Source organism: Notolabrus celidotus, chromosome 22, assembly GCF_009762535.1.
Source record: "Notolabrus celidotus isolate fNotCel1 chromosome 22, fNotCel1.pri, whole genome shotgun sequence".
Taxonomy (NCBI): domain Eukaryota; kingdom Metazoa; phylum Chordata; class Actinopteri; order Labriformes; family Labridae; genus Notolabrus; species Notolabrus celidotus.
Genome location: NC_048293.1, coordinates 18,475,182 through 18,497,605, shown reverse-complemented (window position 1 = coordinate 18,497,605; position 22,424 = coordinate 18,475,182). Strand labels below are relative to the sequence as shown.

Here is a 22,424-nt window from a genome sequence, read left to right as displayed (position 1 = left end):
TGGAGACAGATGCTTGTCGTGTTCTTATTCCAAGAAACATGGTGATAATTATTTTTATTTTTTAATGTTGTAGGTAAACACAGTTAAACATGAAGAAATATGCAGGAGTGCATGTACAAAATGTCCAATCAGTGTCAATATGGTGAGTAGTTATTCAGAGATGATAAATTAATGATATCCAGTGATCCCTGGTGAATGTGACCGCATTTACACTCTTCAGGAGTTCCTGCCTTGCTCTCTCAGGCTCATACAGATGCTGAATAAAACTACTGTTCCCCACTATAGTAAGACATATCAAAACATGCCAACTTGAGGACGTCCCTGAGTCGTCTATAATTTGGACTGGCCTGCAGTCAGTTGCTACCCCTTTATCAAGCACCGTAAACATCTTTGATTTAGTTTCATCCACAGGTCTGTGGTGATTCTAACGCTCTGAGATAATGCTCTGCTGGCCTCCATGATGCAGTTTCCTGCTAACATCAGTCTGCTTAACTGCACTGTCTGCCTAGTTTGTAGGTGGTATCTCAAATTTGAAGTGCTTTGGTGACATTTAGATTCCATTTGACACACAAGGTGACTTTTGACTTGTCAACTGAGCTGTCTGGGAGTTTTATTGAGTAAAATGTGACATAGGCTTAAGTATGGTGGGCTGAAAGGGACAAAATAAGGCATGACATTTAAAAATAAAAGTGTGTTAATTTTGGAGCTTAGTTGCATTGCGGTTCTCTTAAAAAGAATAGGATAGAAGTTGATTAGTACACTCCCTTGATCAGCAAATAGGACTGCACTTCCGGTGTGATCAGCCAGGCTACTGCTCGCACCACATACTGCGGCACTCCCACCTCCTATTTTCAATAGTAGCACAACAGGTCAGATCCTGGAACATAAACTAGTTGCTCTGAACATGTGCATGTGTGTCAGGGTGTGAAATCGAGATTGTGTGGGTTTGAGAATACATGTTTTTTCTCAATGTGGGAGAATGCTAGACAACAGTGAGCAATTGCCTCTTTACCTGTGTTAAGGAAAGAAAAACAGATGAAGGAAATGATTGTGTGTGCTCAGTTACTCAACAATAAGCTGCCCTCCACTGTTTTATGAGCCATCAAGCAGAAAGACAGAAGTTGGTGATGTGCAGACCAACATGCTTATCCCTGTTTGCATGAGCTCATCTTTGTGTTTTCATGTTTTTCTTGGTATTTCAGGTATTATTGTACAAAAGCATACAGCGAATAAGTTATTCATTGTCATTGTTTTATCGCTTCATAAAGATGTCATAATATTATAAAGAACTCAACTCTATGCCATGTAAGTAAGTAGGCACCTGCTTGGTTCCTGTAATACAACCATATAGTGTGCATATTGTCTCATGTACGTTTAGTCTGAACCAAACACAGACCAAAAAAATGAGGGTGAGTTTTTAGTATCAGGAGAGTGCTTTAGAGAGAAAAAAGAAACAACAAGGAACAACATGACCTATTTTAAAAGAAACCATTCTGTCACTTGTGTATGACTTTTGCTGCTTAGTAAATACAGGGAGACAGTTTCCATTGAAGCCACTTTGACAAATCAAAGTAAAGTGAAGGAGGCTATGATAACGGAGCGATTTAAAATCCTAGTGATCAAATAAAGGGCTGCACCTCACTGTCACAGTGGCTAAAACCTTTGAATGTTACCGCAAGATAACCCTGCTGAGAATTATGTTGCTGTTTCCCCTTCTTTATCTCTAAATGCAAGGTTCACCAGGGGAGTGTTTGACTCCCACCAAAAATGCACACATCAAGAAAAGAGAATGTCTCTACTTCTGGTTAATGGACTCTGTCATTGGCCCCTGTATGAACATTTTATATCGATATTTTAAAGGCTTGTAACATGATTTGTTGCTTGTTTCAGTGCCATAACTGATACAGTATTGAGTTGTAGTCTTTACTTTCAATATCAAAGCTCCTATGCTTATTGCTTTCAAAGAACTACATTTAATGGAGCGCCGCCTGCAAGCTAGTTCAGGCAGACAACTCGAACCGCGCTCATCATACTGACACGTCACCACCTCTCCATCAGCTGATCTCAACATCCTCATTCGGCGGTCTATTTAAACGGCAAGCCTCCCTGTCTCTGCCTCTGCTTGCAGTGCTCCTGCTGTTCTGCTCAGTGCTGTGTGAAGTTTGTCCCCACCTCCTCCCCGGCTTCCACCTGCGGGCTCCGAGGGGGTTAGTCCTATCTCATTGCTCCTAATGTCTGCATTTAAATAATCTACGAGGAGTGATGAAATTCGAAGCCCACACGCCAAACACAATACTGTATACTGCAATAAACTTATTAAGTAAACGTGAGTTGTCTGACTGAAATAAGAAAAGGTCTGCTGTGGTGATCAGATATTAGCCCTTATCATAGGTCTACAACAGCTCCATGCTTGTACTTTCATATTGATCCCATATTGGCGTAATATTGGTGTGTCATTTCACATTGCATTACAATAAGGGCGTGTCAAGAGGTGTGGTAAGGGCTGACACTGGCCCCCCTATCCAATGTGCCACCCAAAAATCAGATGCTATGATTTGACTTGTCAGAGGTCGAGTTAATTTAAGGCTGGTCGTCGGTATTTTTTGTTTGTTTTTAAATGTTACACTTTTTCTTCTTTGAAATCTTTGTTTACACAGAAATATAACAACTGTAAGATACTTTGGTGATAGTTGTTGAGGTAGGCCGTAGGACAGAGAGGGTGAATGTAATTAAATTGCGTGTGAGGCATTGACTGTATATTGAATGGACACTGCAACTCCATGTTTCTCCAACTCTGAGAAATTAAGCCAAAAGATTGCTTCAAAGGGTACTGATATATTGGGTCAGTGGAGCCAAGCATTTGCAAAGGCAACCTAGCTGCACCAACCAAAACACACATTACATTTTTCGATAAAACGTCAAAGATCCTTCAGGTTGATACAGCCAACTGCAGAACAGATTCTTGTGTTGATTCGAAGCAGACACGCTTAGGTAGAGAAAGCAATCAATGACACAAAAGTGACAAGGTATCGTAGAGACACACATTAAGGAAAAAAGAAGCAGGTCAAAACAGTTAAAACAACTAAATGTGAATTGCATACCAGTTAAAAGAAAGCCTTATGATATAAGATCATTTAAGTGATGATTTTAAAGGTTCAGCTAACATACGAAATTCAAGCAGGGAGTTCTAAAGCTGAGAGGCCTGAACAGAGTAAGCCTGATCATCTTCAGGCACAAGCTGAGATTCAGGAACCGATTAAGAAAGTTCCTGCCAGAAGATCTCAATCAGCGATCAGGAGCAGCAAAGGTTAAGAGGTCACAAATACAAAGTAGTGCCTGACCATGTGGGGCTTTAAAAACAAGTAATACTATCTTGAAATAAATTCTAACACTGACTGATAGCCAGCAGCTTATTGGAAAGAACAGGAGTTATGTGAACCAGTCAAGTAGCCACGCAGCAGCACTCTGCATGAGCTGGAGCTTGTGAATGTTTTCCTCACCTATGCCAGAGTAAAGTGCATTACAGTAATCAAGTCTTGAGGTGATAAACACATGGATGACCTACCCTTAATCCAAAGAGGAAGGAAAGTGGTGAACCTTGGAGATCAGTCTCAGCTGTTGAGAACAAGACTTCATGCTTAAAAGACGTTAAGGCTGAAAGCAGAGTCAAATATGACACTTAAGGTTTTTAGCCTCATCTCTGAGATAGCTGGCTAATGGGCCAAACAGACATTGAGTGATTGATATCGTTTCATGCCTCTGAGACATTCATATTGAAAGTGAGACTTTGCAGAGGTGTAAACATCGTGCCATTGAGTGGCAATATGAAAAGGGCTAATAAGGCATCTCCAGCAACTAGAGAAACAATGGAGTGAAATGTTACATTAGGGAAATGAAGACAAAAACGAAGCTGAAAGTAACGTTTAAATACTTCAAGGGTGATAACATGAACTTGCAGCTTGATGTCCATAATACAGTTATTATCTTGATAGCCTTGATGCTTTAATTCCTATGCAACTGCTAGTTCTTATCAGGCCTCAGGCTTTGTGTTCGGACCGAATGGTACTGAAAAGATCCAGAGAATGGAAGGATAAGCCTATTTCAGCTCACATCCAGGTCTTGTTGATATCACAGATTGAGCCAGAAGCAGGCAGATTTACACAGATGTTACAACCTTTCTTTCACATTTTACAAAGTACTTCTTTTTTTTTGTCTCTCTTTCACTCAATGTGTTGGATTTCTTCCAGAGGACATGCTCCTGCCTGCATTATCGTTCTTGAAACACAGCACCAGACTTGTTCTCTTTAAAAGTATCTGCTTTCATTCATTCATCTTCCTTAACTGCTTCCTACTTTTAACTGTTTTGTTTCTGTGCTCAACATGTTTAGTTTTAATTTTTGTAGTCAAGGCCAAAGGTGCATTTCTTTTTTGCATTCACATTAACTGGAGGCACATGGCTTTAACAATATCGACCCAGTTGTGTCAAGATGTTTCTTTAGTGTACTCATCGGATAATGGTTGCAGCTAGAACTGGAGATAATTTGCAGCTGCATGCTAATGACCAAAGCAAGCTAATAGGGTTAGAATAATAACGCAATTAGATAATCTGCTAAATGGTTTTCCATCAGTGCAACAGCTTGCTATTATCCCTTCAAATAAGGCAGTGTTTTCAGGGAGAGATTGAAATGATCAAAACTGACACCAGGGACAAAATATGAAGGCAAGTTTAATGTCAGCAAAAAGCCTCACAAGCCTTCAGTGTCCACCTCTGTACCAGAGAAAGACAGAGAGAGTGAGGTAGAGCTAGTGTAATGTCATATTCCAAAGTGAGAGAGGCAAAGGCTACGACCTGTGTGTGGCTCACAATGCCTGACAAAATGACCGTCAACGTTATAATTACATCACTGTTTGGGAGAAAGCCAAGATCCACATAACTCAGTGTGATACAACCAGCGCGGTCAAAGTGAAGTCTTGAAAGAGAAAACCAGAATAGACACACGAAGAATTCACAGCTCAGCTTCAACCGAGACAGAGCAGGAGTCTTACTTTTTTATTGCTCTTGGGTTGTTTTTTGTACATGACCCAACGCAGTATATATTTGTGTCTGAAAGAGTCTGATTTTTAAGGTCTGTACAGTATGTTGTTTCAAACCCAGCTCAAGTCCAAAAGTGACAATTACTCTAGTCTTGGGAGTAGATTTGAAAAAAGGGTGTTTACAATCATACGTGCCTCAACTTCTCAAAGCAACTTGGAGCAACATTCATTCACTCTTAGAAATACTTACTGACTTATTCATCGAAGAAAAAGGTTGAATTAATCAAAGCTAAACAAAACTTTATTTCAGTAGAACTAAGATCTTTCTTCTTAAAAGCTTTTCTGTTCAATCCACCATAACTCTATTGGTCTTTGGTTGGTCTAGCGGTTTAAAGCACCCCATATACAGAGGCCATGGTCCTCCTCACCTCAGTCACTGGTTCTACTCACAGCCACGACCCTTTGCTAGATGTCTTCCCCCCATTCCTCTATTCCCCCACTAGATGTGGGCATGATCATCCCTGACATCTGAAATCTCATTGGCTAACCCAGTGGCTCTTCTGAAATCCTATGCCATGATTGGCTATTTGCCTCGTGAAAAGCAGAACTTATATTGAAATCAACTATTTGTGTTAAGTTTCAACAAGCTGCTTTGCACATTAAATGCTGACTTGTGACAAACATCTTCTTTTTGAGTCCCTAAAGAACGAAGTCCAGCAGATTCAATAGATTCAATAAACCGATTCACATACTTTGATCCTGATCTTAAAGTGCTGCCAACAGACTTCTTCTCCTACAAAGAAACCAGTTCAAACTGAAGCCAATTCATCAGATCCAAACCTTACGCGTTTAATGTCTACGTTGGCTGTTCTGCACTGTTTGAATAACAAAAACGGCTGTGTCAGTGTTTGGTGATTGAGCAGAGAAGATGTACAGTAAAGATGAGGTGGTTCACCAATGCTTTAATTGATAAGCTCATTTTCGTGTCCAGTTATTAATACAGTATTCACATGTTCTACAATTGAACATCTCATCATATCATGTCCTCCTTATCTGATACATTTAGTTCATTGTCAGACTAAACATCTGCCTTAGTCTTAATCCCTTTTACTGTAATACAGAGTCCTGTGTGTATAATACACATGTGCACCATGAAGTAGCTTGATAGTGTATTTTGTTGTGTGCTTGGGTGAAAAAGGGCAGGTTAAGATTAATTAGCTACTGCATACTGCATTATTCAATATAACACAGTGTTTGGGGTTTGCCTCTGCCTGGGGTGAAGTTCCACTTTAATAAGGAGGGTTACTAATGCAATGCCACCCAGATGGTGGGTGTTTCATGATCTGGTGTAATCCGCATATAGGTAGTGTAGCCCTGCATTATTATGCAATATTATTGTATGGATTAAAGTGTAATCTCCAAGAGAACCTGTCATACTGGGGTTTTTGAAAGGCATTATGGGAGCTTAGGTGGTTCATGGGCAAGAAGAACAAATGTCAGATCAGAGCAAACTGTATAGAATGTTGTTTATGCACGCAAACAGCTTTTAAAGCAGCTTAGTGCTGCTGGTGTGGTTTTATCTGTTCACCTCAAAGAAAAGACAATTGCTGGAAACCTTCAGAAGCTGGTGTCCCAACATTTTCTCATTCAGCTAAATGAAGAGCGCAAGATCTAACTGGAATGCTGTGAAGAAGCTCTTTATACTGCGCCATGTTCAAAGGAGCGTTGTTTTTAACAGTGAGCACATTAGTGTTTTTACATAATGCAGCTGCATCAATCTGTCACTCTTGGTCACACATGGAAACCATGAATCATATATATGATTTCAAATGGTAAATTGCTCTTATATAGGCATGTGTGGATTTGTCTTTATGTGTGTGTCATTGTGTGAATAAAGTGGGGGCCTGTATACATAATGTATAAATAAACATACTGTTTGCAGCTCTAGAGGCAGCAGGGCAAAGCACAAACACACCCGGTTCAGTGGGTTTAGACTCACAGGGGTCAGCCATAAGAGAAATAGGTCGTATCCCCTCCCCAGTAAACCATGAACTGCTTTGAAAAAACCTCACCAAAGTGCGTTGCATACAGGCAGTGTATTCTGTAAATGTTTTGCAGCACACTAGCACAATTAAGTGTTTTTTATGCATTTATAGTCTAAGTTTAGTTCAATCAAACTCTTTGCAGGAGGGCAGTGACACAGAACTAACCTAAATCCATTTTGTTGGTGTTTCGCCCCATATGTCAGCAGCCAGTGTAGTGTTCTAAACATATGAATGACATAAGGGTGTTAATATGTCATTCACCCATCATCCCAGGCTGAACGGGACATGCATTTATCACAATATAGGACTAGAAACAAACAAGAAATTGCACCTTAAAGCTGAAGTTTCACAAGCTGCTCCTAAAAATCCAGCATTAGCGAGTAAACATAAACAAATTGATTCCCTCTCTTCTCAAATGTGCCCAAATCTCAATCCAGTATTTCCAGGCTGATTATAACTAAATGAGAAAAATGTGGGGTGGATTTCTCCCTCTGAGTATTTTAATATGTATGTGCCGGTTGGTTTCTGAGGCAAGATGCAAATGTCTATGTAAAGCATTCAGAAGCACTTGAACTGCTAATGAGACTTTGGAGTATTGATGCACCTCTCCAATGTTCGGAATTGATCTAAGCCATAAAGTGAAATGTTTTTCAATGATTTGGAAGTTGAAACTTTTTTTCATTTGTATAATTTCTTAATTTTTTCTCGCTAATGCCAGATCAGTTGCTGATAACCGGCTGCTTTATGGAATACTAATTGAGTTAGATGGCGTAATAGAGTCAATATGTCAGCAACTAGAAGAACATTATGTCTGGAAATTGATCCCACTGGGCTGCTGTTGTTTCTTTGTACTTTACCTTTATTGCTTTCTTGTATTTATTTATCTTTAGATTATCAATTTTTGTATTTAGTTGCTTTACATTCTGTGCATTTTTTGCATTCCCACCTGTATCTTTAACTTTGCACCATGGAGCAATTTTAACTCCATCTGAAAGTTTCTGCAATTTAAATCTCTTTACACTTGCTTAACTCTATGGTCAAGGATACAAACTTGGCCAAAATAAAGAAGATACTTCTGTCCTACACACACACACACATGCACGCATGCATGCATGCACGCACGCACGTTGTAACAGAATAAATGCTGGTCTATTTCTTGTAATTATGCGGTTTGCAGCGTGCATCTGCATCCTCGTCTGATGTCCCTTTGAAGTCCACTGACATTTTATAGAGAGATGTATGATTATTATGTGCACACTCAAACACACATGCATACATACACATTGTGTGTGAGTGTGTGCTGGCTGGCCATTTTTATGGTGCTGCAGATCAAAGGCATTTGTGTCTCTGCGGTGGACCGTCTCCTTCTCGCTTCTCCAACTATTTTTTTTCTTCAAGGTTTGCAGAGATTGTTTTGGTTGAAGGCCAGTGCTGTCTCCAAGCTGTAACCACATCACTCTAGCTACATTTATATTAAGGATTGCTGAACGGATCATGATCATGCTGTTCTGGGAAAATTAGGATGTTTTGAAACTCCAATTAAAGAGCTTCTTCCAGAGCTCTGCTTTTTTCACAGGCCTTTAAGACTTTAAAAAAGCTTTGAATTATTTACCTAATGCTATTTTCATGCTCGCATTTATCATCTTTAACTCTGGGTTCTAACACTTGTTAGTTAAATGGTCAATATTTAATAGTTTTTCATCCAATAAGTGTTGGAAGAACGTGACTTCCTGACTACAGGAAGACTAGGGCTGGACATCATGTATTATAAAGTCTATGGTGCGGAGTAGAACAAAAACGCAAACACAGCACACCACACATTCACAGATTAGATTCACCAACAACCAGAGCAACAACTCCAAACTGGAAATCTCTTAAAATCTCTCAAAGTTAACATGATTTTAGAGTAAACAAACAAAGTGCACGACAAGCATTATGCTATGGTCATTGAAGTGTACTGTTGCTAGTTGCATTGCTATGTTGCACATGCATTGCAATTTGCAATTACTGTTGAACTCCTTCCCCTGTCTGTTCAGTTGGGGTATGTTCTACAGAATACATTAACACTTGTGTTGCTGAAACAAATCCTCTATGTTTAACGTAAACCTAACCAACTTAAGGCTTTGCATTGACTAACATCACCATGACTGTGTTCTTTGTGCTTCTGTCTTCAGTCTACCCGCTTCCTGATTGGCTATGGTTTAGTTCAACGTGACGATCCAGACAGAGCGCGTGTTCAGCCATCCTCTGAGTTCACCCACACATCAGAATATCTAATGGTAAATATTGATCATGTTTAATAATTACAATTATAAGTTGGTGTGAATAGGATGTTTTTCCAAGAAGATCAAGGGAAGTGAAATCCCTCTTAGCGTACGTCAAAAAGTCAGGCAAGATAATCTTTTGAACCATCAAAAAATGTGACTACACTTTCATCAGAAGGGGGAATCAGGCCAAAAATCTGCCTGATTATCTTGCAGTGTGTAAGATATATGTTTTGCTTCTGACAAGGTAGCCCCAAACTGCCAGCTATCAGATGCACTGTAGATCTGTGCAGCTGTTAACCCTTTCTTTGTTTCTCTGAAACAGAGACTGTCCCATACTGTAGAACATAATCCGTCTCTCCCGAATGCAAACATCTGTAAACTGCCTTTAAAAATGTGCTGTGTATGTGCTTAACACTGCCATTCAGCTCCTTCTTATCCTCATCTCTTTCCCTTTTTTTGCGGACAAACCATCTGCTTCAGCCGGTGGAAATGTATTCAGCCAGACATATCACCCAAATGCAGCTCAAAGGACTTAACAGTGTGGAACAAATAACAGTATTCTGGGTGGATTACACTTACGCATGCCTGGACCACCTGTTTCACAAAGTCATAATAGCATCAACCCAAAATGAAATAAATAAGTTAAAATAAATGAATAAAACTTTATTTTTCCGCAGGGGATTAAGCCGGTGTTGACTTAGTGAGGAAACTGAGGGAAAACACTAACAGCTGTCAGGTTAGCTGCCAAGCAGTTCTGTTTAAAAGAAGGTTTTTTTTGTCAGTCTGCTGCTGAATTCTCAGGCTACCTAGTAAAAAAAAAAAAGAGAGAACGTGCTTGTGACCAGATGAAAATTGCTGGCAACCATTTCTGCTCTGATTCATCCAAGCTTCAAATGAGTCTGCAGCGAATCTGAACATCAGCAATAAGCCACTTTCTCGTGCTCTGCTGCAGGAAAAAATAACTCTCTAGATCAAAGCTTATTTTAAACTGCTTTTGTTAGACTCCTGGAACATAATTAGCTAATTCAGACATCCATGACTCCAAAAGGCAACCTCTATAATTCACGCTCAAAGTAATATATCTTTTCAGTTCAGTCTCACACATATTGTGTTAAATGTAAAGGTCTTACACAATTAGAGAAAAGCTCCATTAAGATGTTTCTGTCCAAAATTGTCACATACTTTATTATACATTCAGACATACTATGCAACTTCAGAGGAGTTAAAGGCACATCACATCAGCTGAGTCGATTTGCAAACTGCATGCTGTAATTTACAATGTATGATTATTGCCTTTGGTTCGCTTAATTCACTCATCAAAACACACATTATACTTGTGAGCAAGGCATGAGAATGCTAGAATCCTGCCGGACACAGAGTTATCTGCAAATTGGAAGTGAAAACTATATGTGCAAATGCAACCGTGCAGAAGACTTTAGTATGATTGGCAGCGTGTTTTAATTGTTTGTGGGCATTGCTCCAATTTCATCATGGTATACCAGGGATGGGGATTTCAAGCCAAATTATTATTCCATAGTCACTGGGATCTAATCAATAGTTACTCATACTTGCCTTCCTTCCATCCTTCAGCACACACATAAACCACTCCCTTCGGCAATCTATGACAGACTAGGGCTGGACAGTATTGAATACAACTAATATTACAAAAATACCAATGCATGTTCATCAATTAAAAGTTCAATCATTTTTACCATTTGGGTCTTAAACTCTATTATTGATGGATCCAGCCCTCTAACAGGAGAAGTGGCGACAACAGTGACTCGTCCATCACTTCACCATGTGCACTGCAGATGGAAACACTATAAGTAAATACTCCACGGAGTACCCGGTCCATTTTTATGAGTTTTTTATGAGCCCTACAGTCTCTGGGTTCATCTGTTCTTACAGACCTAACAGTGCTGCTCTCACATTCCCAACAACTTTTGCTAATGTTCTCTTCTTCTTCTTCTTCTTCTTCTTCTTCTTCTTCTTCTTCTTCTGTTTTTAATGCAGATAGCAAACAGCTTTTAGATGTGGGTGTACTGCATTACAATCAGGCATTAGTAAAAACAACGAAAAATGTGTTCTTAAGATGAAATAATATTTGCATGAACTTTCAGGGTTTTTTTTAACAAATGGACACTCAAAAATTCTAAAACCCTCACCCACCCATCTCCATCGTGCACGGTTTTAAAATTAGTTCAAAAGGGATGAATAAAGTAAAGCTAAATCCGTTGTAATTGCAATAACCAGATATTTAACAGAACATAAGGTTTGTGCTTCTTTTGCCCTTCCTTCTGTTCATACAGCCACTACAAAATCAACGTCTGCTCAATGATCCCTACAGAAATACACGTCTGGTGTGAAAAGCCTTGAAGCAAGTTAGCTATTTAAAACACAGAAAGGCGGTGAGACTCCTTAGTGGGAGGTTTTTGTTCCCAAACAGTGAATATGTATCAGTGAATGAATTTTTGAAAAGTCAGCACTTGGACGAGGAAACGGCTGAGTCATTTTTATTGATCAGGAATCTACCAGCACCCCACACATTATTGTGGTTATTCTGTGCATCTTTGAATATAATGTGCATCTCATTCAGTTGTCAGAAATATTTCCCATGCAACATGTTCCAAGCTTCTTGGTTATCTTTTATGGTGCAGCATTGAAAATAAGATGAAATTTCATGCAAATATAAATCCCAGTGGTGATGGTAACCTCCAAAATGTCTACATTACCCCCTCTCTAGCATCAATTACTTAAAGATAACATAGTTGTATCCCTAAGCCCCAGCAGTAAGTCAAGAAACAAGATTAATCATTGACTTGATTAGATTAGATGAATAACACATAAAACCGATACCACTGAACCTTTCCGACATAATGAAAGGTTCAATATGCAGTATATAATATATGCCACGGTGCCCTGAAAGACGATATGGATGATGTGGATATGAAGAAGTTGTCTGATAGTGATTTACCAGTTTCTTAGCAACAGCTCAGGGTTATGTTAATAACATGCTGCCACCAAATATTAAAGGCTGAACTCTGATCCGCAGTAATCACAATCCTTGAACCTGACTGTAATGAGGAAGGAGCCAGTAAAAGCCTGATCCTTCTTGTGCACAACAGCACGCATACTGACTGCTGCAGGGATACTGAACTCGTGCTCATTCAGAGCGCTGAACATGTCTGTGCACTGTGTGTGTGAGTGCGTTTTGAAGCTTTGATTTAAGACACTGACAGTCCTACACTTAAATATATTATGATTGCCTTGAGGAAGGTGCTCAGAGGTCCAGAAAGAGGCACAACAGAACCCACTGTTTAAAGGCATAAATCTCTTAGATATGCTAGAAAATTGACCGAAAGAAAAATAAGAGCTCTGTGAACCTTGCATTCTTCACTGTGTACAATGGCTCCTTACTGACAGGCCCTTTGTGCTACAAATCCTCCTCAGCGAACAGACAAACACTGAGGAATTCAATTCCAGCCGAGTAAAAAACATCAAAATATGTTTCAGAGGGTTTGACTTTAAAAGCTGCACTTCAAATCCAGTAGTCCAGGTTTACGAGGGAAAGGTGTCTCATCTTTTTGTTGTGTTTGGTAGGTTTTTCAAAAGGGACATTGTTGAAGGCTCTGCAACCAGCAAAGTAGCCTTTTGCAGTGTGTCTCTTTTAGCTTCAGTGTGTGCCTCTGTTGGTGTGAAAAGAGCTTAAGTGAAGCTAAGTCGCTAGCAATGGGATTTTAGAGAAAGCCCTGCTTGCACCGAGTGCTATTTTTCTGTGTGTGTGTCAGTGCTGAATGTGCATTTCAGTAGAAGTGATTTTTAAGTTTTAAAGAGTTCGCCACTCACTTTGGTTACGCTGCAGTCTGTTGTTCACAGACGCTGTGCTTGATGTTTTGTGGGGCCATTTGTGGGAGGTGAAAAGGTAGGCTGGTGGCCCAGGGGAGATGCCCTCATTGTTATGGGCCTGTAACTCAGTGATGTGTTAAGGGAGAAGTGAGCATGTTCAGCTGCAGAGCTCTGAGTGTCCAGTTTACAGATAACCTCTGCCCCTATTGTGTTACTGGTGTTCCTGATTATATAGAAGGATTATGTGCTTAAGGGGGCACTAGGTGAGAGATTATATGTCTGGTAGTGGACTGATACCATCCTCTGCCAACTGTACATGATTGTATATATGCACACTGCCATAACCAAAGCAAACTGCAAAATCTAACCTCACCTCTGCTGTGCAGTGACTAAATTCTGCAGGCTACAGTCGCTGCTCTCTGCTCTGATAATCCATCTACCTCTACACTCGTCCTTTGACACCGACCATCATGTAGAGAACAAAAGCAAGAGAGCCGATGTACAGTGAGTCAAAGACGGCTATGGATAAGGCTATAGCTGGTCAGCTAAAACTCAATTTCCATTTTGCTTGCACTTATGTTCACTGGCCCACTTACAGTATGTAACCCAGACAATAGCTTTACGAAGTCAAGCTAAAAATACACATTTTGCTTTTAAGAAGAAGTTAGCCTGGATTAGTAGACGAGCAGCAACTTCTGTCGCTGACGCTATATGGGTCAAATTGTGCAGTTTGTGGATTCATAAAGCTATTTGGATGTTTTCAAAGTTTATTATGATGGAATTCAACGGAAACACTTCATGCAACTGTATAACTTTAACTACAAAGTTAATGTGCAATCAGAATTTAATATTTTTTGTCCAAACAACCTCAACAGAACAAAAAAAAAACATTTCATGACTCTGCCTGCGTTCATTGCATCCTTTGCAGATTATAGACTATTTGCATTTATAAAATGTCCAATATGTTATGTGGATAATCAAGGTTCCACAACAGTGTTCTCCTAGATGGATATAAAACAAATACTTTTAACATTTTCCATCGTTTTTCAGCTCTTTTTTATTGATTTGTTTGTTTTACGTCTTACGTTTGACAGACACAAGCGGTGTTCTGTTTTATGCATGCACACGCTCTGTTTACCCCCAGCCTCTATTTACATCCCTCTCCTTTCATCTCGTTCATAATGCTCGTTCATCCTTCTTTGTTGCAACTAAGTGACAAGCTGGATACATTTGCTGACTGACTTGAAGAGACATTTACATCTCTAACAGCTAGCTAAATGCTATAACGCTCTAAGTGCCTTTGTAGTTTACCACCGGGGAACAGAAAGCTAACATCATTGTGAAATATATCGTCAGGGGCTGACTTTGTTAAGTATACATTTAAAACAGTAGATTCCATGAAGGGTCTGAATGCTTTCTCAGCTAAATATCTAGAACAGTTTTAAGTCATTGACACCAACAACACAAAGACCGCTTGATGTTTCTCCCTCACACACACACTGGGTTTTCACTTTGACAGCACAAGTAATGGGTAGAGAGAGAGCCAGATGCACTGAGGGATGAAGGAAAGGGAGAGGGACTTGGGAGGATAGAGATAGATGAATAGATGGATGGATTAGAAGGGGAGGAGGGGTGGTGAAGTCGCAGAGATGGAGGGATGAGGTGTAAAAGAATGAAATATGCAGGGATGACAGATGGCGCATCTGGAGAGCCCTCTACACCCCAAAACACACACACACGCACACACACACCCATGATATGTTGTCATCTGGTGTTTACATTTTTACTCTGAGATGTGTGATATAGAATAAGGTGTGAAGCTGTGAATAATGGAAAACGACTGTCAGATTGATGCCACTTTCTGTTCTTCATCTTCTTTTTTTAGGTTTCCCCTCTTTCCCTCTGTCTTTTTTGTCAAGGGTGTGGGTGTTATAAAAACTAGATAGGCCTAATTTTCTCACCTTCACACTGCATGAGAAACTGAAGGACTGCTTTTTAACCCTGAGTGACATGAAACTGTTATTCCGTAATAGTGTTAGGGCCAGGGCCAGGGAACAAACAGGTTTTACACAGTGAGCACTACAGCCCCCAAAGATAGATAGACTGTCTCGAAAGGCAGACTGACAGACAGAAAGAAAGTTTGCATTAATATTAGGTTTAGTGTTTAATATTTTTATTGAGATTTGAATAACATACAACAATATACATCAACAAAAAGAGGGAAACAAAATCCCCCAGCCCCCCCAGAACCAAACACCCCTTATCCCACTGTCACAAGAAGAAAAATGTCTGTAAAAACAGACATGTACAGTATATACAGACCATCAGTGTAGGAGTCCGCCAGAACATGAAGATAAGGATTCATTCTTGTACCCTTGTTGACGGTTTGTTAAAGAAATTTAAAAAAGGCTTCCACACCTGATGAAACTTTCTTTCAGAGCCCTTCATTACATATCTAATTTTCTCAAGTTTCAGATGAAAAAGCACATCGTTAACCTAGTGTGATTTTGTAGGGGGTGCCGCATCTTTCCATTTCCGAAGGATCAAGCGACGTGCCAGCAATGTTGAAAAGGCAATGAGTTTCTGACCATTCGCAGGTACTCCCGAAACCTCAGCAATGATCCCAAAAAGTAATAAGAGCGGGTTTAAGGTTATTTTGACACCAAGAATATCAGAGAGTGCTTCACAGATATCTTCCCAATATCGCTGTATTTTGGGGCAAAACCAGAACATGTGTATTAAAGTGGCCTCTGCTGATTTACATCGGTCACATGTTGGGTCAATTTGAGAGTAAATTCTTGCCAGCTTGGATTTAGGGAGATGAGCCCGGTGGGCATTAATATTAGGTTTAGATCTGTTGAAAGTCAGATGGTCTACCTCCCCTTCTATTGCAATGGAAAGGATCCCTACAATCCAGTTCCAGTTAAAGATTTGATCCAAACACCTTATATCCATAAAGATCAACATTTCACTTCCAATCTACAAAGAATGTTTGCTCTTGTTCAAGTTCTCCTCAACCCATTTGCCATGTAAGAGCAGGGTTTGGATCCTTCTCTCTTTTTGTGATCCAGATCATTTGGCTCAGCAAGAACTGGGTCTTTCAGCTCCCAAGCTGCTCTTCATAGTACCATTTTGGCTTACAAGAGCTGGTTCCTAGAACCGTGTTGTTAGTGATCGACATGCCTTCCCACCCCCACCTCAGCATTCATAGTTACTGCTTGCTTCTGCTGCAGTGCTGTGTTCCTGCAGTGAAGTCTAATAATGTGAAAATGACAATGTTAAAGACAACCACATTTAATGGAAGTTAAAGGATTTGATGATGTTTCTCAAATTAAAGTCCACATTAAAGTTTAAAAAGTAATGCAGATAAATAACTATTAATATGAGTGGATGGACAGATGGACGGACAGATAGATTGAAAAAAACGAGTAAATACAAATGTCTGAAGCTGTACACAAGTGGTTTTCCTTTCAGCCCCATGCTAAATACCATCTCAGAGTCATCATAACTTAGTATGTAAACACAGAAGGTAATATTGTAGAGCATGCACTACTGAGTTTTGCTACTTTACACTCTTGACTGCTTGTCCCTTTTACTAGTATGTTCTTTTTTTATTCTAATTCATATGTATTCCCCAAATGTCCTTGTTTATGTTGAAGTGATATTTACCCACCATCAGTCACCATTACGGAAGTCCCCTCCTAATCCTACTCCCCCTGCATCCTGTTCCCAGCCACGCCTTCACCTGAACCATGCTGAGTGTTTTAAGACGAGAGTACATCTGACACAGATAATCTCCTCCTCAATGGTACATAGATGAAAGCGATCCTGGAATATCCAGGCTTGGGTATCCTGAGGTTGTCTGGAAAATGACTGTATTCGGGTGAAAACGGAATTTGTCGACATAATCTGTGATCAGTTAAAAACATTTAAAGATTTGAGCTGGTGATTGTGGTAAAATAGAGACTTTGCAGTTTGTGCGGTGTGATTACTTGCTAAATTATGGAAAAATAATGTTGTGCCTCTATATTCGTTTGCTTTTGGAATTGGAAGAGTCAAAATATGAAACAGTGTAAAGCCAGAGATAATATCAGTTGTTGCCAAGCCTAAGCAAAACAACTGTAGTCTGACGATCAGCACTTAGCTCCGTCACAGTGTCACTGAACTGCATTTGAATATATCCACAGCTGGTGTTTGTTGAGTTGTCAACACGTCATTGTTCTTGATGTTTGTGTATGTTGTTCACTGAGCGTGTTGTTAATTTGCAGGGAATTCAGCTGCACAGCTGGTGTAACTTGTAGCTTTACAAAAGCAAGCCAGGTTACACACAAATCTGCACATCAAAGCGCAATATGCTTATTTGAGGAATGGACACTGTGAGTTGTGTAACCACGGCTGATTGATCACACCTCGGTTATATAACTGCTCTCTGTTGAAAATTACCAGTTCTGGAGTGTGTCAGAGTGACTGGATGAGTTAATGTGATAAAATGTGTGGGAGCATCCTTACTGTGTTCCATTACTACAGAGAGGGTTGGTTCTAATGTACTACTGAACTAATTAGTCTCACTTCTTCATCTCCTGCCTTTTATTTCCCTTGTACAGAGACAAACATTTCTAACAGAAGAAGAATAAATAAGACCTGAACTGTCACTGAGGGGGCCTTTAGTCATCTATAAAACGCAGGTGTGTCTTGCAGAAAGAAATGACTGAATAGAAGTAAGGCTTAGGGAAGTTCCAAAGCCACTAAATTAAGAGTCAGACTAACTGACTAGTCAAAAAAACCCCGCACAAAACGGTCAAAAATAAGCAAAATGTATGTAACACAGTAAAACATGGGATCACAGAGTCATTACCATCACTGAATTGTGCCAGATTGGTTGTGTGTTGCTAATGTTAGCAGAGCTACAACCACCAGTCTTTGGTCCACCTTGCAGGTTAACGTCCATATGTCTGTGTTGGCTAGGCATTGGACCACAGTCTAAGCATGCATGCTTAGTTTTTAGCTTTTAAAAAGGTTTTTTGTCCACAGTAAAGTGCACAACTTGTCAAAAAAATAGACTTCAAAAACAACCAGTTTGACCCTGCAAGAGCTGCAAAGTATTTATTTGTTACCTAAAATGCAAAACCAACTTGCCTCATTTGCATCAAACATATGCAGTGATCAAAGAATATTATGTTCAGAGGCATCACTTTGAAAACCACCCGACTTTACCGGATCAGCATTCCCAAGGGATCACAGGAGAGGGAGGCCAAAGGATAGAGTTTATCTGCAGCTTACGAACACAGATGTACAACCCTAGTGCGGTCCTGCACAGCCTAACGGAGAGCCACAGCTGCTTCCCACTGTGTGTCATGGATCTGAGAAAAGACTGAATCCCCTGATATGGCTCATATGTCTGATTTTCTAACACAGATACAGCCAAAAGTGCTATATTTCAAATTTAAAGTAATCGTAAATGTTTCTATTTTACTGAATCCATTTGCATTTATTAAAAGTTTGCCTTTAGCAAAAGCAAAAAAAAAATTTGAAAACTGCTGAAAATGTCTGGCCATCTTAATTGTCCTGGTCCTGAAATCTGGCCGAGTCAAAAGTAAGATTTACTAGAGTTTTGACACACAATTTCACCAGTATTTGAACCTACAACAATGAAAATATTAGTAACTTGTAGTAAGAACAAACCGAGTATGGGCAAACAAAGCAAATAACATCCTTGTCATGGTTATGAAACAGTGGCTTTCAGGGACAACATAGTGAAACTGCATGCCATTGGACATCAGACCATTCATCCAAAACGCAAAATACCCAGATCTTGTCCACTAGGCTTCAAATGTTCTTTAGATACATGAGCGGACAATCAACAAAACCTTGCTTGACCTCTCCTAGCCATCATGTAATTGGTGTTTAAAGATATTTCTAAATACCCTAGTGCAGTGGTTCTCAAATATCTCTGCAGGGCCCCTCTTTGGTAGATGAAAAAGCCCCCCCACCATACACATCCAAACTTACCCACATTCATGCATACATGAATACATACATGCATGATTACGTATAGATTCATCATTGATCTTACTCATCTTGGACTTTAGACCAAGTCATCAGTTGAAAAGCGCTTTCAAACTGGTAGAGCCGTTGTTACAGAGATGCAGATCCCTGCAGCGTGAGGAGGAGGAGCTGCTGCTCTTTGATTAGAGTGGCTCTGCTCTGAGGAGAGGAAGGGGAATCCAATCTATGTTGTTGTCAGCCACAAATTACTCTTCTACACTGCTAATTTTTTTACCTGCATCGGTGTATGGGGAAATAAGTCTCTGTCATGTGTGCACTCAAACCAAAATCTGCATGTAGAAACCAAAACTGACTGTAAAATCACTTCCCTTGTGCATACTGTTTCTACAGAATTATAAAAACATTAATTTGAAGGTAGAAGGGAAAGCTTGTGTTCTTACAAAAAAAACATGGTATTTCAATCAGTGAATATTTGCATGGATATTTAGGACATTTAACATAATATTTCAGATGCACCATATGTCTTAATTATTAGTTTATTAGCACTTGCATTTGGCGGCTGTTATTAAACTGTACCTGATATTTTGTTACTTTCAACCTAATTTGGGTATATTCCTGCCTAAGAAAAACTGCACCATGTTTATTTATTTTGTTTGTTTTAGCTGAATCCAAATCACCCTGTCTAATGAAGGCGAAAGACAAATACGATCTTAAAAAGGGGACATTTCTATTAAAAGAACAGTGCATTCTTTGTATCAGGGCATTGTAAAGTGCACTGACTTGTTTCCACATCTGTTCTGCTGGTGCGTTAAATACCACAGCGGCACACATCAGAAGCGCTGCCTGCTTTCCTTATATTTATCTCATCCTGGAACACTGACTACAGTTGGACTTTATTCCACTTCACTTTTCATTCTAGCCTATTTTAGGGTAAGAGAGAAACAACACAGGACAATGAAACAGCAGAACAGAGAGGAGCTGTTCTGCAGTTTCTTGAAAACTCAGGTTTTTTAGGAGCATTGCTCAGACTCCCAGTATTACCAAGTTTATTATTATTACAGGTGACCTTTTCTTATTTTCTGATGAATGTTTTCAGCACTGAAAGCTGATAGGGAGGCCAGCTATGTGACACATAATATATGCTATATAAGCATCGGCACAAAAAAAGAAACTACTTGACACTGCTCCTGTTTTCTATTCATAAGCTCAGGAAAGGATAGGAAGCAGAGCCTATAATTCCCCTCTATACAGTCCTGCATAGAACAGAAAGCTTAAGCTGAGAGTCTACAGTGCACTGCGGTATACAGACAGACAATTGCAAACACCCAAATACACACACACACACATATACAGATGCTGTTCTCCTCCTGCTTCCTAACCTCTTTCAATAATTCAGAGGAATGACTTGCTTGCTGGCTGGCAGTGCACCCTATCCATAGACTCGGTCAACCGTTGCACACAAACACACCCTCACACTCATATGAACACAGTGTTTGCCATGCCCAGTAGTGTTACATCCATGCAGCTTAACGCACCAAACAAGCTTCTGAGATTTTATTCTATTAGAGTATGACATGTCTCACACACACCCACAGTGCAGACACAGTACAAGCCATTCTATATAACTTATAGCAGACATACAGAGGCAAAATTTCCAAAAATTGCAGTACTAAATCTTTGGAAGTAAAGGTGTAAGCTAACAACAGTAACTCCACTATATTCAGTTTTGATCAAGTGAGATTTTTCTTTTCAATTCAGGTTCTAAGTATGTCAGTATCCTGTTTGTATTGGAAAAGCGCCATTGAAGCAGCTGGCTTGACATCACATTGCATGTTTAATTACTGGCTCAGAGTCAAGGCAGATTAACACATGCATCACCAAAAGTAAGAACCTACCAGATCTAGTACGGCTGAATGTGATTATATATTTTTAAGTACACTGTTGCATTGAATTTGAACTAGGGATCAGGCAGAAGCTTCAAATGAATTGAAAGCTTAACACAGAGAAATAACAGCAATACAAATGTTTTCCCCCATGAGTGGCACCTTGAGCTTTCAAAACCAGGCCCCTTAAAATGTTTTGTGTGGCATGCACTTAAAATTGTACACAGTGTGGACAGTCATTTCTAAGATGTTTCATACATTTAAGTGTTCTGTTTTTAAACTCTGTGGGATCTCCAAGAAGAGAGACTATTTCAGTTTGCTTCATGAGGTTGTATTTGATGAAAAACAAATACACCTTGTGCTACATTGTCAAAACCTATAATTTTCTGAAATTAACTATATTATTAGCCAGTTATTTCTTCTCAGTATGATTGATGGAACCAGGTGCTTTACTCTCCAGACTCCAACCCTTCAAAGTAAGACGCTGTGGGTCTCCCTCAGCATCAATTTTGAATGAAGTCCTCAAGCAAAGAGCTTTTAAAGTCTGGCTCTGGGTGAACTCTTTTTTTTTAAACTAAGTAACATATGTACCTGAGTTCTGGCACTGTCACGTGTTATTTGTGTACTTTTGGTCATGTGATGCGCAAATTACATCTGTAACCAAGAAATATATCTTAACACATGTACTATACACCAAAACTATGATCTTTTTTCTTAACACTACCGAATCATTTTGGCTCATGTAGCCTATGTGACGGATTGGCACCGTCGATGACTTCGCACTGTGCGCGCAGGGACATGCACACAAACACCGACGCGCGCGCGCGCGAGCAACACACACACCAAACTTTCCCCTCTCTGCAGTGTCTCAATTCACCCAGTAAACAACGCCAGTATTCCGCTGTCCCTCTCTGTTTCATAGAGTAATCAAAGGGTGCACATTATAGAGCTCTATTTATATCTGAAACACACATTTAAACAGCGTCTGCTCCACTTACCTGCTCAGGTGCGTTGAATACGCGCTCCGCCATCTCCCGCTCCTGTTTTCAAACGAGGAAACGGAGCGCATCATTTCCGCAGCATAAAGAGGTGGATACGGAGGGCAAAAGTGGTCACATGATTTCTAAAATGTAATCTTTTGATTAAATTGTCATTTATGTCCCAAAACATGTGGTTTGGGGTTAAATAAATGCGAGCTGAAATGTGTAAATATTACTGAAAAATCTGTTAACGTTTATACTTTTGAAATGCCTTAAATTAATTAAGATGCTAATCCCAAAAATTATTTAATTGTTGATGCCCAGTTGGAGGGGCTGCATGGGTTAAAGGAGGGCTGCTTTGAC

The 22,424-nt window shown here is 39.8% G+C and overlaps 1 protein-coding gene and 1 long non-coding RNA gene across 3 annotated transcripts in view; one reads left to right on the top strand and one right to left on the bottom strand.

The window, feature by feature from the left end:
- The window catches only part of LOC117805806, a 75,898-nt gene extending 53,765 nt beyond the window's left edge, over positions 1–22,133 (bottom strand). Inside the window, exon 1 of the long non-coding RNA XR_004629526.1 lies at positions 22,080–22,133. This is a non-coding gene — a long non-coding RNA (uncharacterized LOC117805806). The remainder of the gene's footprint in view (positions 1–22,079) is intronic.
- The window catches only part of lrfn5a (leucine rich repeat and fibronectin type III domain containing 5a), an 82,333-nt gene continuing 69,162 nt past the window's right edge, over positions 9,254–22,424 (top strand). Inside the window, exon 1 of one of the 2 annotated variants that reach the window (XM_034674362.1) lies at positions 9,254–9,358. The gene's annotated coding sequence lies outside the window, so the exon portion shown is untranslated. The remainder of the gene's footprint in view (positions 9,359–22,424) is intronic. The other variant, XM_034674363.1, reaches the window with a different exon arrangement.